The sequence below is a fragment of the Girardinichthys multiradiatus genome, chromosome 24 (assembly GCF_021462225.1).
Source record: "Girardinichthys multiradiatus isolate DD_20200921_A chromosome 24, DD_fGirMul_XY1, whole genome shotgun sequence".
NCBI classification, from domain to species: domain Eukaryota; kingdom Metazoa; phylum Chordata; class Actinopteri; order Cyprinodontiformes; family Goodeidae; genus Girardinichthys; species Girardinichthys multiradiatus.
The window spans coordinates 517,157-531,199 of NC_061816.1; positions in this window are offsets into that span (position 1 = coordinate 517,157).

Here is a 14,043-nt window from a genome sequence, read left to right on the forward strand (position 1 = left end):
CTCTCCATCTCCCATCTCCTCGGCCTCCATCTCCATCTCCTCTCCTCTCCATCTCCATCTTCCTCTGTCCATCTCCTCTCTCCATCTCCAATCTCCTCGTCTCTCTCTCCTCTTCCATCTCCTCTGTCTCTCTTCTCCATCTCCTCTCCTCTCCTCTCTCCATCTTCCAATCGCCTCTGTCTCAACTCTCATCCATCTTCCATCTCCCTCTGTCTCCTCTCTCCATCTTCCATCTCCTCTGTCTCTCTTTCCATCATCCTCTCCTCGTCTCTCTCTCCATCTTCCATCTCCTCTCTCTCTCCTCTCTCCACCTCCTCGGTCTCTCTCTCTCCATCTTCCATCTCCTCTGTCTCTCTCCTCCATCTCATCTCCGACGGCCTCTCTCTCCATCTTCCATCTCCCTCTGGCTCTCTCCTCTCCATCTCCCTGTCTCTCTCCCACCGTCCACTCCGCTGTCTCTCGCTCCATCTTCAATCTCCTCTGTCTCCTCTCTCCCTCCACTCCATCTCCTCTGTCTCTCTCCTCCAGCTTCCATCTCCTCTGTCTCTCTTTCCCTCTCCTCTGTCTCTCTTCCGATCTCCTCTGTCTCTCTCTCCATCTTCCATCTCCTCTGTCCTCTCTCTCCCATCTTCCATCTCCTCTTGTCTCTCTCCCATCTTCCATCTCCTCTGTCTCTCTCTTCCTCTCCTCTGTCCTCCTCCTCTCTCTCGCTCTCCAGCTCCTCGTGTCTCTCTCTCTTCCATCTCCCTCTGTCTCTCTTTCTCTCTTCCATCTCCTCTGTCCTCTCTTTCCATCTCCTCTTCTCTCTCTCTCCATCTTCCATCTCCTCTGTCTCCTCTCTCCATCTTCCAACTCCTCTGTCTCTCTCTCCATCTTCCATCTCCTCTGTCTCTTCTTCCATCTCTCTGTCCTCCTCTCCATCCTCCTCTGTCTCTCTCTCCATCTTCCATCCTCTGCCTCTCTCTCCTCTTCCATCTCTCTCTTCTCTCTCCACTCTCTCCATCTTCCATCTTCCCTCCTCTGTCCTCTCTCTCCATCTTCCATCTCCTCTGTCCTCTCTCCATCTTCCATCTCCTCTGTCCTCCTCTTTCCATCTTCCTCTCCTCTCTCTCTCTCTCCATCTTCCATCTCCTCTGTCTCTCTCATCAATCTTCCATCTCCTCTGTCCTCTCTCCATCTCCCTCTGTCGCGCTGTCCCATCTCCTCTCTCTCTCTCTCTCCATCTATCCATCTCCTCTGTCTCTCTCTCCATCTTCATCTCCTCTGTCCTCTCTTTCCATCTCCTCTGTCTCTCTCTCCATCTCCACTCTCACTCGCTCCATCTTCCATCTCCTCTGTCTCTCTTCCTCCCATCTCCTCTGCTCTCTCTCCGATCCCTCTGTCTCTCTCTCCATCTCCCTCTGCTCTCTCCTCTCGCTCCATCTTCCATCTCCTCTGTCTCTCTCTCCATCTTCCATCTCCTCTGTCTCTCTCTCTCCATCTTCCATCTCCTCTGTCTCTCTCTCCCATCTTCCATCTCCTCTGGTCTTCACTCTCTCCATCCTCCTCTGTCTCTCTCTCCCACTCCCACTCTCTCTCTCTCTCCTCATCTCCATCTCCTCTGTCTCTCTCACTCCATCTTCCATCTCCTCTGTCCTCTTTCCATCTCCATCTCCTCTGTCTCTTCTCTCCATCTTCCATCTCCTCGTCTCTCTCTCCATTCCATCTCCTCTCTCTCTCTTCCATCTCCTCGTCTCTCTCTCCTCTTCCATCTCCTCTCTCTCTCTCTCCATCTTCTCTCCATCTCCTCTGTCTCTCTCCTCCATCTTCCATCTCCTCTTTCTCTCTCTCCATCTTCCATCTCCTCTCTGTCTCTCATCTCCATCTCCTCTTCTCTCTCGTCCATCTCCTCTGTCCTCTCTCTCCATCTCCTCCGCTCTCCTGTCCTCTCTCCATCTTCCATTCCTCTGTCCTCTCTCTCCATCTTCCATCTCCTCTGCTGTCTCTCTCTTTCCATCTCCATCTCCTCTGTCTCTCTCTCCATCTTCCATCTCCTCTGTCTCTCTCTCCATCTTCCATCTCCTCTGTCTCTCTCTCCATCTCTCTCTCTCTCTCTCTCTCTCCATCTTCCATCTCCTCTGTCTCTCTCCTCTTCCATCTCCTCTGTCTCTCTTCTCCATCATTCCATCTCCGTCTGTCTCTCTCTGTCCATCTTCCATCTCCTCTGTCTCTCTTCTCCAACTTCCATCTCCTCTGTCTCTCTCTCCATCTTCCATCTCCTCTGTCTCTCTTTCCATCTTCCATCTCCTCTGTCCTCCTCGTCCATCCTCCTCTCTCTCTCCTCCATCTCCTCTCCTCTGTCTCTCTCTCCATCGTCCATCTCCTCTGTCTCTCTCTCCATCTTCCATCTCCTCTGTCTCTCTTCTCCATCTTCCATCTCCTCTCTCCTCTCTCTCCATCCCCTCTCCCGTCTCTCTCTCCATCTTCCATCTCCCTCTGTCTCTCTTCTCCATCTTCCATCTCCTCTGTTCTCTCTCCCATCTTCCATCTCCTCTGTCCCTCCCTCCATCTCCATCCCTCCTCTGTCCTCTCCTCTCCATCTTCCATCTCCTCTGTCTCTCTCTCCATCTTCCATCTCCTCTCTCTCGCTTCTCTTCCATCTCCTCTCCACCTCCTCTGGTCTCTCTCTCTCCTCGCTCCATCTCCTCTGTCTCTCTCTCTCTCCATCTCCTCTGTCTCTCTCTCCATCTTCCATCTCCTCTGTCTCTCTTCTCCATCTCCATCCCTCCTCTGTCTCTCTCTTCCATCTCCTCTGCTCTTCCTCTCCATCTTCCATCTCCTCTGTCTCTCTCTCCATCTTCCATCTCCTCTGTCCTCTCTCTCCATCTCCCTCTCCTCGTCTCTCTCTCTCATCTTCCATCTCCTCCTGTCCTCTCTCTCCATCTTCCATCTCCTCTGTCTCTCTCCATCTTCCATCTCCTCTGTCTCTCTCTCCATCTACCATCTCTCTCTCTCTCTCTCCCATCCTCTCCATCTCCTCTGTCTCTCTCGCTCCCATCTTCTCATCTCCTCTGTCTCTTCCTCTCCTCTCCTCTCTCTCCACTTCCATCTCCTCTGTGTCTCTCTTCCATCTCCTCTGTCTCTCTTTCCATCTCCTCTGTCTCTCTTTCCATCTCCTCTGTCTCTCTTTCCATCTTCCTCTCTCTCTCTCTCCATCGCCTCTGCCACCTCCTCTCTCCATCTTCCATCTCCTCTGTCTCTCTTTCCATCTCCTCTGTCTCTCTCCATCTTCCATCTCCTCTGTCTCTCTCTCCATCTCCTCTGTCTCTCTTTCCATCTTCCATCTCCTCTGTCTCTCTTTCCATCTCCATCTCCTCTGTCTCTCTCTCCATCTTCCATCTCCTCTGTCTCTCTCTCCATCTTCCATCTCCTCTCTCTCTCTCTGCTCCATCTCCATCTCCTCTGTCCTCTCTCCATTTCCATCTCCTCTGTCTCTCTCTCCATCTTCCATCTCCTCTGTCTCTCTTTCCATCTCCTCTGTCTCTCTCTCCATCTCCTCTGTCTCTTCCATCTCCTCTGTCTCTCTCTCCATCTCCTCTGTCTCTCTCTCCATCTCCTCTGTCTCTCTCTCCATCTTCCATCTCCTCTGTCTCTCTCTCCATCTCCTCTGTCTCTCTCTCCATCTCCTCTGTCTCTCTCTCCATCTTCCTATCCTCTGTCTCTCTCTCCATCTTCCATCTCCACTGTCTCTCCTCTGTCCCATCTTTCCATCTCCTCTGTCTCTCTTTCCATCTTCCTCTTGCTCTCTTTCCATCTCCATCTTCCTCTGCCCTCTCTCCACTCTTCCATCTCCTCTGTCTCTCTCTCCATCTTCCATCTCCTCTGTCTCTCTTTCCATCTCCTCTGTCTCTCTTTCCATCTCCTATCTCCCTCTCTCCTCTTCCATCTCATCTCTCTCTCTCATCTTCCTCATCTCCTCTGTCTCTCTTCCATCTTCCATCTCCTCTCTCCTCTTTCCATCTCCTCGTGCTCTCTTTCCATCTTCCATCTCTCTCTCCGCTCTCTTCCATCTCCTCTGTCTCTCTCTCCATCTTCCATCTCCTCTGTCTCTCTCTCCATCTTCCATCTCTCTGTCTCTCTCTTCCAGCTCCTCTGTCTCTTCTCTCCATCTTCCATCTCCTCTGTCGCTCTTCTTCCATCTCCCTGTCTCTCTGTCCATCTTCCATCTCCTCTGTCTCTTCTCCATCTTCCTCTCCTCTCTCTCTCTCCTCCATCTTCCATCTCCTCTGTCTCTCTCTCCATCTTCCATCTCCTCTGGCTCTCTTCCATCGTCCATCTCCTCTGTCTCTCTTTCCTCTCCTCTGTCTCTCTCTCCATCTTTCTGTCCCCCTTCCATCTCCTCTGTCTCTCCCTCCATCTTCCATCTCCTCTGTCTCTCTTTCCATCTCCTCTGTCCTCTCGTCTTCCATCTCCTCTGTCTCCCCTCTCTCTTCCATCTCCTCTGTCTCTCTCTCCTCTCTTCCATCTCCTCTGTCTCTCTTTCCTCTCCTCTGTCCTCTCTTTCCATCTCCTCTGTCTCTCTTTCCATCTCTCCATCTCCTCTGTCTCTCTCTCTTCCATCTCCTCTTCTCTCTCTCCATCTTCCATCTCCTCTGTCTCTCTCTTCCATCTCCTCTGTCTCTCTCTCCATCTTCCATCTCCTCTGTCTCTCTTTCCATCTCCTCTGTCTCTCTCTCCATCTTCCATCTCCTCTGTCTCTCTTTCCATCTCCTCTGTCTCTCTTTCCATCTCCTCTGTCTCTCGTTTCCTCTCCAGCTCCTCTTCTCCTCTTCCATCTCCTCTGTCTCTCTCCTCTCCATCCTTCTGTCTCCTCTGTCTCTCTCTCATCTCCTCTGTCTCTCTCCTCCATCTTCCATCTCCTCCCTCTGTCTCCTCCATCTTCCATCTCCTCTGTCTCTCCTCCATCTTCCATCCTCTCTCTCTCTCTCCCTCATCCTCTCTCTCTCTCTCCCCATTCTCTCTGTCTCTCTTTCCATCTCCTCTGTCTCTCTTTCCATCTTCCATCTCCTCTGTCTCTCTCTCCATCTTCCATCTCCTCTGTCTCTTCTCTCTTCCATCCTCCTCCTGTCGCTCTCTCTCCATCTTCCATCTCCTCTGTCTCTCTTTCCATCTTCATCCTCCCCCTCTCTCTCTCTCCATCTCCATCTCCTCGTCTCTCTTTCCATCTTCCATCTTCCTCTGGTCACTCTCTCTCCAGTCTTCCATCTCCTCTTCTCTCTCTCCATCTTCCATCTCCTCTGTCTCTCTCTCCATCTTCCATCTCCTCTGTCTCTCTTTCCATCTCCTCTGTCTCTCTCTCCATCTCCTCTGTCTCTCTCTCTCCATCTTCCATCTCCTCTGTCTCTCTTTCCATCTTCCATCTCCTCTGTCTCTCTCTCCATCTTCCTCTGTCTCTCTCTCCTCTCTCTCTTCCTCTCCTCTGTCCTCTTCCATCTCCTCTGGTCTCTCTCTCCATCTTCCATCTCCTCTGTCTCTCTTCCATCTCCCTCTGTCTCTCTCTCCCTCCATCTCCTCTGTCTCTCTCTCCATCTTCCATCTCCTTGTCTCTCTCTCCATCTCTCCATCTCCTCTGTCTCTCTCTCCATCTCCTCTCTCTCCTCTTCCCATCTTCCATCTCCTGCTGTCTTCTCTTTCCATCTTCCATCTCCTCTGTCTCTCTCTCCATCTCCTCTGTCTCTCTTTCCATCTCCTCTGTCTCTCTCCATCTCCTCTCTCTCGCTTCCTCCATCTTCCCTCTCCTCTGCTCTCTTCCATCTTCCATCTCCTCTGTCTCTCTCTCCATCTTCCATCTCCTCTGTCTCTCTTTCCATCTCCTCTGTCTCTCTTTCCATCTCCTCTGTCTCTCTCTCCATCTTCCATCTCCTCTGTCTCTCTTTCCATCTCCTCTGTCTCTCTCTCTCCATCTTCCAATCCTCCTCTGTCTGCTCTCTCCATCTTCCATCTCCTCCTGTCTCTCTCCTCGGCCCATCTCTCCATCTCCTCTGGCTCTCTTCCATCTTCCATCTCCTCTGTCTCTCTCTCCATCTTCCATCCTGCCTCTGTCTCCCTCTTCCATCTCCTCTGCTCTCTCTCTGTCCATCTCCTCTGTCTCTCTCTCCCATCTTCCATCTCCTCTGTCTCTCTCTTCCCATCTCCTCTGTCTCTCTTTCCATCTCCCTGTCTCTCTCTCTCTCATCCATCTTCATCTCCTCTGTCCCATCTTTCCATCTCCTCTGTCCTGTCTCTCTCTCCATCTCCTCTGTCTCTCTCTCCATCTTCCATCTCCTCTGTCTCTCTTTCCATCTTCCATCTCCTCTGTCTCTCTCTCCATCTCCTCTGTCTCTCTTTCCATCTCCTCTGTCTCTCTCTCCATCTCCTCTGTCTCTCTCTCCATCTTCCATCTCCTCTGTCTCTCTTTCCATCTTCCATCTCCTCTGTCTCTCTCTCCATCTCCTCTGTCTCTCTCTCCATCTTCCATCTCCTCTGTCTCTCTCTCCATCTCCTCTGTCTCTCTCTCCATCTTCCATCTCCTCTGTCTCTCTCTCCATCTTCCATCTCCTCTGTCTCTCTTTCCATCTTCCATCTCCTCTGTCTCTCTCTCCATCTTCCATCTCCTCTGTCTCTCTCTCCTCTCCTCTGTCTCTCTTTCATCTCCATCTCCTTGTCTCTCTCTTCCATCTTCCCTTCTCCTCTGTCCTTCTCTCTCTCCATCTTCCACTCGTTCCATCTCCATCGTCTCTCCTCTCCATCTTCCAGCTCCTCTGTCTCTCTTTCCATCTCCCTCTGTCTCTCTCTCCATCGTCCATTCCCTCTCGCTCTTCCTCTTTCCATCTCCTCTGTCTCTCTCTCCATCTTCCATCTCCTCTGTCTCTCTTTCCATCTCCTCTGTCTCTCTTTCCATCTCCATCTCCTCTGTCTCTCTTTCCATCTTCCAACGTCCTCTGTCCTCATTTCCATCTTCCATCTCCTCTGTCTCTCTCCATCTTCCATCTCCTCTGTCTCCTCTCTCTCCATCTCCTCTGTCTCTCGCGTCCATCTTCCATCCCTCTGTCTCTCATCTTCCATCTCCTCTGTCCTCTCTTCCATCTTTCCATCTCCTCTGTCTCTCTCTCCATCTCCTCTGTCTCTCTCTCCATCTCCTCGTCCTCGCTTCTCCCCTAGTCCTCTCCTCTTCTCTCTCTCCATCTTCCATCGCCTCTGTCCTCTCCTTTCCATCTCCTCTGTCTCTCTCATCCTCTCCTCTGTCTCTCTCTCCCTCCATCTCCATCTCTCCTCTTCTCTCTCTCCATCTCCTCTGTCTCTCTCTCCATCTCCTCTGTCTCTCTCTCTCCATCTTCCATCTCCTCTGTCTCTCTCTCCATCTTCCATCTCCTCTGTCTCTCTCTCCATCTTCCATCTCCTCTGTCTCTCTCTCCATCTTCCATCTCCTCTGTCTCTCTTTCCATCTCCATCTCCTCTGTCTCTCTTCCATCTCCTCTGTCTCTCTCTCCATCTTCCATCTCCTCTGTCCTCTCTTTTCCATCTCCTCTGTCCTCTCTTTCCATCTCTCTGTCCTCTCTCTCCATCGTCCATCTCCTCTGTCTCTCTCTCCATCTTCCATCTCCTCTGTCTCTCTTTCCATCTTCCATCATCTCTCTCTCTCTCTCCATCTTCCATCTCCTCTGTCTCTCTCTCCATCCTCCATCTCCTCTGTCTCTCTCTCCATCTTCCATCTCCTCTGTCTCTCTCTCCATCTTCCATCTCCTCTGTCTCTCTTTCCATCTTCCATCTCCTCTGTCTCTCTTTCCATCTTCCATCTCCTCTGTCTCTCTCTCCATCTCCTCTGTCTCTCTCTCCATCTTCCATCTCCTCTGTCTCTCTTTCCATCTCCTCTGTCTCTCTCTCCATCTTCCATCTCCTCTGTCTCTCTCCATCTTCCATCTCCTCTGTCACTCTCTCCATCTTCCATCTCCTCTGTCTCTCTCTCCATCTTCCATCTCCTCTGTCTCTCTCTCCATCTTCCATCTCCTCTGTCTCTCTTTCCATCTCCTCTGTCTCTCTTTCCATCTCCTCTGTCTCTCTCTCCATCTTCCATCTCCTCTGTCTCTCTCTCCATCTTCCATCTCCTCTGTCTCTCTTTCCATCTCCTCTGTCTCTCTTTCCATCTTCCATCTCCTCTGTCTCTCTCTCCATCTCCATCTCCTCGTCTCTCTCTCCGTCTTCATGCTCCTCTGTCTCTCTTTCCATCTTCCATCTCCTCTGTCTCTCTTTCCATCTTCCATCTCCTCTGTCTCTCTCTCCATCTCCTCTGTCTCTCTCTCCATCTTCCCTCTCCTCTGTCTCTCTCTCCATCTCCTCTGTCTCTCTCTCCATCTTCCATCTCCTCTGTCTCTCTCTCCGTCTTCCATCTCCTCTGTCTCTCTCTCCATCTTCCATCTCCTCTGTCTCTCTTTCCATCTCCTCTGTCTCTCTCTCCATCTTCCATCTCCTCTGTCTCTCTCTCCATCTCCTCTGTCTCTCTCTCCATCTTCCATCTCCTCTGTCTCTCTTTCCATCTCCTCTGTCTCTCTCTCCATCTTCCATCTCCTCTGTCTCTCTCTCCATCTTCCATCTCCTCTGTCTCTCTTCCATCTCCTCTGTCTCTCTTTCCATCTCCTCTGTCTCTCTCTCCATCTTCCATCTCCTCTGTCTCTCTCTCCATCTTCCATCTCCTCTGTCTCTCTTTCCATCTCCTCTGTCTCTCTTTCCATCTTCCATCTCCTCTGTCTCTCTTTCCATCTTCCATCTCCTCTGTCTCTCTCTCCATCTTCCATCTCCTCTGTCTCTCTCTCCATCTTCCATCTCCTCTGTCTCTCTCTCCATCTTCCATCTCCTCTGTCTCTCTTTCCATCTTCCATCTCCTCTGTCTCTCTTTCCATCTCCTCTGTCTCTCTCTCCATCTTCCATCTCCTCTGTCTCTCTTTCCATCTCCTCTGTCTCTCTCTCCATCTTCCATCTCCTCTGTCTCTCTTTCCATCTCCTCTGTCTCTCTCTCCATCTTCCATCTCCTCTGTCTCTCTCTCCATCTTCCATCTCCTCTGTCTCTCTCTCCATCTTCCATCTCCTCTGTCTCTCTCCATCTTCCATCTCCTCTGTCTCTCTTTCCATCTCCTCTGTCTCTCTTTCCATCTCCTCTGTCTCTCTTTCCATCTTCCATCTCCTCTGTCTCTCTCTCCATCTTCCATCTCCTCTGTCTCTCTTTCCATCTCCTCTGTCTCTCTCTCCATCTTCCATCTCCTCTGTCTCTCTCTCCATCTCCTCTGTCTCTCTTTCCATCTTCCATCTCCTCTGTCTCTCTCTCCATCTTCCATCTCCTCTGTCTCTCTCTCCATCTTCCATCTCCTCTGTCTCTCTCTCCATCTTCCATCTCCTCTGTCTCTCTCTCCATCTCCTCTGTCTCTCTCTCCATCTTCCATCTCCTCTGTCTCTCTCTCCGTCTTCCATCTCCTCTGTCTCTCTCTCCATCTTCCATCTCCTCTGTCTCTCTCTCCATCTCCTCTGTCTCTCTCTCCATCTTCCATCTCCTCTGTCTCTCTCTCCATCTCCTCTGTCTCTCTCTCCATCTTCCATCTCCTCTGTCTCTCTTTCCATCTCCTCTGTCTCTCTCTCCATCTTCCATCTCCTCTGTCTCTCTCTCCATCTTCCATCTCCTCTGTCTCTCTTTCCATCTCCTCTGTCTCTCTCTCCATCTTCCATCTCCTCTGTCTCTCTTTCCATCTTCCAGCTCCTCTGTCTCTCTCTCCATCTCCATCTCCTCTGTCCTCTCTCTCCATCTTCCATCTCCTCTGTCTCTCTCTCCATCTTCCATCTCCTCTGTCTCTCTCTCCATCTTCATCTCCTCTGTCTCTCTCTCCATCTTCCATCTCCTCTGTCTCTCTTTCCATCTCCTCTGTCTCTCTCTCCATCTTCCATCTCCTCTGTCTCTCTCTCCATCTTCCATCTCCTCTGTCTCTCTCTCCATCTTCCATCTCCTCTGTCTCTCTCTCCATCTTCCATCTCCTCTGTCTCTCTCTCCATCTTCCATCTCCTCTGTCTCTCTCTCCATCTTCCATCTCCTCTGTCTCTCTTTCCATCTTCCATCTCCTCTGTCTCTCTCTCCATCTTCCATCTCCTCTGTCTCTCTCTCCATCTTCCATCTCCTCTGTCTCTCTCTCCATCTCCTCTGTCTCTCTCTCCATCTTCCATCTCCTCTGTCTCTCTTTCCATCTTCCATCTCCTCTGTCTCTCTCTCCATCTTCCATCTCCTCTGTCTCTCTCTCCATCTTCCATCTCCTCTGTCTCTCTCTCCATCTTCCATCTCCTCTGTCTCTCTTTCCATCTCCTCTGTCTCTCTTTCCATCTTCCATCTCCTCTGTCTCTCTCTCCATCTTCCATCTCCTCTGTCTCTCTCTCCATCTTCCATCTCCTCTGTCTCTCTCTCCATCTTCCATCTCCTCTGTCTCTCTTTCCATCTTCCATCTCCTCTGTCTCTCTCTCCATCTTCCATCTCCTCTGTCTCTCTTTCCATCTCCTCTGTCTCTCTTTCCATCTCCTCTGTCTCTCTCTCCATCTTCCATCTCCTCTGTCTCTCTTTCCATCTTCCATCTCCTCTGTCTCTCTTTCCATCTTCCATCTCCTCTGTCTCTCTCTCCATCTTCCATCTCCTCTGTCTCTCTCTCCATCTTCCATCTCCTCTGTCTCTCTCTCCATCTTCCATCTCCTCTGTCTCTCTCTCCATCTTCCATCTCCTCTGTCTCTCTCTCCATCTTCCATCTCCTCTGTCTCTCTCTCCATCTTCCATCTCCTCTATCTCTCTTTCCATCTTCCATCTCCTCTGTCTCTCTTTCCATCTTCCATCTCCTCTGTCTCTCTCTCCATCTTCCATCTCCTCTGTCTCTCTCTCCATCTTCCATCTCCTCTGTCTCTCTCTCCGTCTTCCATCTCCTCTGTCTCTCTCTCCGTCTTCCATCTCCTCTGTCTCTCTTTCCATCTTCCATCTCCTCTGTCTCTCTCCATCTTCCATCTCCTCTGTCTCTCTCTCCATCTTCCATCTCCTCTGTCTCTCTCTCCATCTTCCATCTCCTCTGTCTCTCTCTCCATCTTCCATCTCCTCTGTCTCTCTCTCCATCTTCCATCTCCTCTGTCTCTCTCTCCATCTTCCATCTCCTCTGTCTCTCTTTCCATCTTCCATCTCCTCTGTCTCTCTTTCCATCTTCCATCTCCTCTGTCTCTCTCTCCATCTTCCATCTCCTCTGTCTCTCTCTCCATCTCCCATCTCCTCTGTCTCTCTCTCCATCTTCCATCTCCTCTGTCTCTCCGTCTGGGTCAGGGTTTCGTACGTAGCAGAGCAGCTCCCTCCCCTTCTGAGAACCAATTTACTCCGCCCTTTCCCACAGAAACCAGTTCAGGTCCAGTCTTCCAGGAATCTACAGTAGAGGGGATAAACCCCCCAACCAGAACCACACATATCCAGTTCCACATCTGTTTGCAGTCAGAGAGGGTCCATTCTTGTCCCCCTAATTGTTTGGTTAAATTGGATCCAGCTGGTCCCACCCGGCCCGCCTGCACACCCCCACAGGGGAATCAAGCCGCCCTGCAGCAGCCTGGTTATGCAACAGCAGCACGTGTTGGAGCTTCAGGTGTTTGATAAACTCATCAGAACCACATGTTCTGTTATCACAGCGAGCCCTGCTTCATATGGATCATATACTGGGTTCTGAGCGGTTACATAATGACCTGGACCGTTTCCTGGGTTTAGCATGAGGCAGCGTAGCTTCAGGGTTGGAGGGGACTGCTCGCCGTTTGGCAGCTGAAGGCTAAAGGAACAGAATCGGGTCATGTTCTTCCTAAACTGGGCCGGTTCTGAGAGAACCTGGAACATAGTGTTAGAGAGGAGCAGCCTAGTGTTTCCTGAAGGTCTCCTCCTCTGATATATTTCGCTCTCTTGTCTTCCTGTGGGTTTCAGGTGTGTTTCTGTTCATCTGGTTCTGAACCATTTCTGATTGTGTTCAGATAATTTGTTCTCCTGCAGGTTCAGGTGTAAACTGTTGACCTTTGACCTGCAGGTTAGATGACAAGCCCTAATATTCTGCAGCAGAGCCACGTTCAGTTTCCCATCCAGATGCTGTCGGGTTTACAGCTGCAGTCTTACTGCTGGTGGAACCAACACAGAACTTCTATTATTAGACGTCTTCTGCTTTCTGTCACCTGGTGCTGTGGGTCAGAGACATCTGGAACATCTGCTGCCTTCACTGGACCCAGCAGAATCTGGAGAAAACGCTTTAAGTCCAAAGGGCTTTTCAGAACATCAGAGGAAGATGGTTAAACAGTCAAAGACCTTCATTCTATTCAAATGATTTATCCCTGAAGGGTCATTCAGCGTAGCGGCCCACTCAGGTAGAACCGACAGTCACACAGTTAACACGCTCCTGTACACATGATCAAATGGCCTCCATCAAACTCCTTTCAATAAAAGACTAATAAACATTAAAATAATGTCCCGTCCTCAGCAGATGGACCCTCTGCTGACCTGCCTTTAGAACACATTCTGTATTCGTGTCAAACTGAAGTTTGGGTCGGAAATGCTCATCGGTCTGAGCGCTGAGGAGCAGAAAATGCATCAGAATCATCTATGGGGCACCTTCATTCTCACTGAGAATAAAACGGTGTCGGATCAGCAGATTAACTCCTAACAAGTCAGGTTTGATGACTCCTAAGGTGGACCAGCTGGAGACAATCACACATGACCATAAAAATCTGCTAAAGTTGCTCCTAATTGTGGATCGATGGCAGCTTTGGTTCAGCTGGAGGACATCACCAATAGAAGAAGCTGAAGAACCTCCTGACCTGCTGGTACATGATGATGGATGGCTCATCAGCTGATTTAGATTGTCCAGGACAATAATCTTGGAGCTCTGCATGGAGCCGGGCTCAGTGTTACAGAGGGAAACCAGGAAGAACCGTGGGTCTCTGGTTCCAGTTCTCACTACCCTGCGGTTCAAGATGACAACCGTTTTACTTTCAGTCAGGTTTGAGTCGCTGATGTCATTCAAGTAGCTGGTGGTTTACTGTAATTCACAAATATCTCTCACGGTCTAGTCAAAGTCTCTGCAATGACATGTCTACGCACAGTTTCTACATCTGAATTTTTGTGTGGCGCATATTTCAGGATTTCTTCCTACACACGAGGCCCCTGGTTCTTTTGTCTTTGAAACATTGAGGTCCAAACATTTTCGTGGTCTGACTCCGAGCCTTGATGACCTGAAAGGAGGACTGTGTTAGCAGTTGACCCACCTGCAGCTGTTTGTATACAATATGAAAAGGAGAGGTGTGAGAACACAGCCCTGAGGTGTCCCTCTGTCATCAGGACATCTGACATGTTGCCACTAACAACAATCCTCTGTCACAAGATTTAAAGCAACAACAAAAACTGATCAGGCAACTGAGACAAAGATGGCAAAATAAAACTTTCTCCAAATGGCCGGGATGTTAAATATGTTGCATCCTCTACAGCTTTACAGGCTGAAAGCAGATTGTAATATATCTAATTTATCAGCCACAAGGTGGCGATCTATACCTGAAAGTTCTTTCAGACGTTTTCATGACCGTCGAATGGATCTAGGGAAGTTTTCCATATTACAGGAAGCTGGCAATGGTCAGCACACATTTGAAAGAGGTGATAACTCCCTAACTCAGTTGGACACCGTCCTCCCACCAGGCCCGCCAGGTCCAGGTGCTTTCCTTTTGTTCTCTTTAGACAGGAGCCAGCCATATCTTTGGAGATAAAAAGGTCTTTTTGAGCTGTGAGAGAACTCCTCCACCATCTTCATCAGTAAAAGTAAATAGATAAAAACTGTTTGGTAATAAATTGTTGCCTCTGTTTTATGAGCATTTCAAAACCGTCTGAAGGTTTGTTCCTGAAGGCCACGGCTGTAGCTTCATGCCAAGCTGCTCTAATGTCCCCTTTAAGCTTAGTTTAAGTGACCTTTTTACCTTTTTAACTGTTTTACCTGTTGGATTTAAATTTAT